We start from the raw sequence: 3,525 nt of genomic DNA on the forward strand, positions 1-3,525 counted from the left end.
AATGTACAATATTAGTTGGCCTTTGTTGGTTCAAGGGCTTTTAGAACCCCTTCAACGTTTTGACAGGAGTCACTCAGTTGGCCTTAAAAATAAAAGACAGGGAACCTATTGGTAGCTCCAATTGATACAAAATTTTCGCAGAAGACCCGATGAAAGGACAAAAGGAACATTAGTTCCGTGCCTTTGCTCAGGGCCAGACTTGGCAAGGTTCAGACTGGGGCTGGAGCCAGGTCTTCCGAGGGATTATAGGTTCAGATTCTGGGGCTTTGCCTTTCCTCCCTGCAGGGCTGTGGTTATGAATCCGAAGGCAACCGTGCGTGAAGTACTTTGTGTTATCTTTGCCAACATTATGGGATTTAATTTTTTGCTAACTTTGGCCTATTCCCCGCTCCACCCCACCTCACAAATAGTATAGAAGATGCAGAATTCCTGGTCCCAGTGTTCTCTGTCTTCTGTATTTTCTCATTCCCAGTTCTTCCCCTTGACCTCTCGCCATTAGGGAATCCTTATTCCTGTGGGTTTTGGCCAACATGGACTGGTAGAAGCAGGTGGTTTCCCAACATTGTGTGAAAACTAGTAGCATGTGTGGTCAGCGCTGGAATGAGTAGGTCCAGCACCTGTAGATAGCAACCCCAACACACTAAAGACATAAACACGCTAGACACGCTCCTGGTACACAGAAACTTACAGATAACTCACAGACTCTGCTGGATACTCCTCTAAAGCCATAAGTACCCTGTAATGGATCAGATTTTACCGAAGCTCTCCTTCTGCTCCCAATATCATGCTGGAAAAACAGCCCTGCAGGACACATTCTCCCAGCCCTCTCGCTGACTGTAAAGACGCTAAGTTTCAGGACTTGCCAGAAAACCCAATGTGCCTCAGTCCACACTCGATGCTAATTATCACACCCTGCTGGACACTACCCTCTTCCTACTCCCATACGACGCTAGGGATTGGGTCCTGCAGAGCTATTGACCAATACTCCAAATATGCTTCTAGGGTTCAGTTCCTGAGAGATACTTGTTTGCCTTCCTAGCAATCAGGTTACGAGGGATACCACCTCTCATGCTACCACCACAAAAGCAATGCAAAATAGCAGGTTTTCCTGGACCACTCCTTCCCTCATAAAGCACTAAGGAGCAGGATCTGTGAGATGCGTCATCCTCTCCCCTTCACTCTACATTTCTGGCCCAGCTCTCTATATGCTTAGACGTCAGGTCTTCTAGCTAACCCACCTCTCAACTGCTGCCCCACATATGAGGGGTGTCAGACCCTACTAGACCTGTTTCCGTAAGTGTAGCCAAGTGACATAGACTGTTAGTGATCAGGTCTTGCTTGAGCCCCTTTCCCTGGGCCACCATCTCAGAACTCACTCTCCATGTCTCATCCCTGCTGCCAAAGCCCCACATAAACTGATGACTAGAAGTGTAGGGGAGCAGTGGCAGCTGGGTAGTACCTGGCAAGTATGGCAGGGCCGGATACCTCGTAGTACATATAGGACCCCAGTGGAGTTTGCCATAAAGCAGTGGGCCAAGCCAGGAAGAGCACAGACCGCAGAAGCTGCACGTGAGAGCCATACAGGAGAGTCTCCTTTAGCTTCGGCCTGTGAGCTTATGTCTTTAAGATCCTTCACATGTGGTGTTTAACAAAACCTAGGCTGCAGAAGTAACATTTGGGCCACTGCTGACATTCACCTACTGTCAGGAATCTATTAGGTTGTAATATAGTTGAGCTACCAAACAGATGGGTTTTTTTTGTTTGTTTTTGTTTTTTTGTTTTTCCCAAACAGGATATTATAAGTACAAGAGAAAATGCTGAATCAAGTACATGATTGAAGTAAGAAGTTGCCACTATCTAGTCAGAATTTAAAGTGTTTCTATGTGTAGCCTTGAAGTGGGTTTTCAATCAAGACAACATTTTCTCCAATTTAGCTTTTTGGAAAGCATTATTTTTCCTCTTCTGAGTCCATTCCCTGTGGATCTGAGGACCATGGCTTTTATCTGTGGATGCTATCGGGTGGGAGCACATCGGTCTAGAGATCACATTGAGTGGTAGTGATGTCTCAGTGGTCATGACTCTGTGTTCCTGTGGGCGTGTCCTCCTACTTTGGTATTTTACAATTTCTTGTCTACTATGATTTCAGTTTCCTATGGCTTTCACCTGCTTGGTGAAGTTCATTCACAGGTGCTTTAGCCCTTTGATGCTATCATAAAACAACAAACACCGTTCATTTCCTTCCAGGACTATTTGTCACGTGTGCCTGGAAAGAAAAGGCATTTATCCCTCCGTTAACATCAAAGAAAACATTTAGATAAGTTTTTGTCAGAGTCTTACTTGCCAGATAGACAATGGTGTCTAGTACTGCATATCACCAACCCGTCAGCACCTCTCCATGTCGGCAGTGGCTGGTGTTTGATGTGGACTTGGACCTCTGGATTGAGAATCAGTTGTGGGACAAATGGGAGCAGCTTTCTACTTTTCCTTCTTCCAGGATCAGCAGGTAACCTGATTGAGAAAAGTCAGGCACCTCTATTCACCTGAACTTCTCAGGTCATTCGAGTGAATGACAGCAGGATACAGAACGTCCTTTTTTGCCCTCAGTACCTCAGGGTTGACCTTAGGTGAGCAATGAAAAACTGTGAATTCCACGTGCCACTCAGTGATTCTCCTTCGTGTAAGTAGCAGGATGAATGGCAACTGAATTCAGCTGGTAGGAGCTGAACTCTTTCCTGTGTTGGTTGGGTGTCTGGAGACCAGGGTGCCTTGCACATATATACCTTGACTGACTGTAGAGGGTGAAATACACTGCATCAGGGACATAGCACACATGGAGGTGTGTGCACATCTTTGTGCAATGCCCGTTCCAACATTCGCTGTCGGATTTGGCAAGTTATTTAAGTTCCCTCCTATGGATTTGGTCATTATAGAATGAGAAGGTACCTGCTCCTGTCTAAAAAGGCTGCAGTGAGGATGTCATGTGTGCTCATAGATGTACTTTGCTCAGGGCCAGGGGATGCCTGCTCTGTTGCTTCTTTAGGATACCGTCTGCCTGACTTTTGCACAGGAAGGATCCTTTGTTGTGACCCGTGGCCTTGTTCATTACAATAGGCATTTCCATTTGTAACTTTCTATTCCCAAAGAGAGAGGAAGAGTCGTTTCTTCTGTATAACTCTTCCCAATGAAGAGGCCCAGTCATATTTAGAATATATTTTATTTTTAGTTTTATATTTAGTTTAATATTTAGTTTTAAATATTAAAAGTGCATTACAATAAGTTAACCGTGTGATAGTTCTGGCTTCTTGTTGAAAATCAAATTCAAATGTTTGCTAGATTAGAATTATGTTTATATATCACATACTTGAAGATGACAGAATTGGCTACTTCACACAGTGCCCTTAGTAACTTTTGATGTTTCCAGGGATCTTGACTCGTTATATTGTTCTCTGCCCTTCCTGGCGTGATGGTATTCAACCCTCAGGCTTGACCTCGGGTGAGCAATGAGTGACTGTGAATATCACATGC

This window comes from Rattus norvegicus, chromosome 1 (assembly GCF_021556685.1).
Source record: "Rattus norvegicus strain SHRSP/BbbUtx chromosome 1, alternate assembly SHRSP_T2T, whole genome shotgun sequence".
In the NCBI taxonomy this organism is placed as follows: Eukaryota; Metazoa; Chordata; class Mammalia; order Rodentia; family Muridae; genus Rattus; species Rattus norvegicus.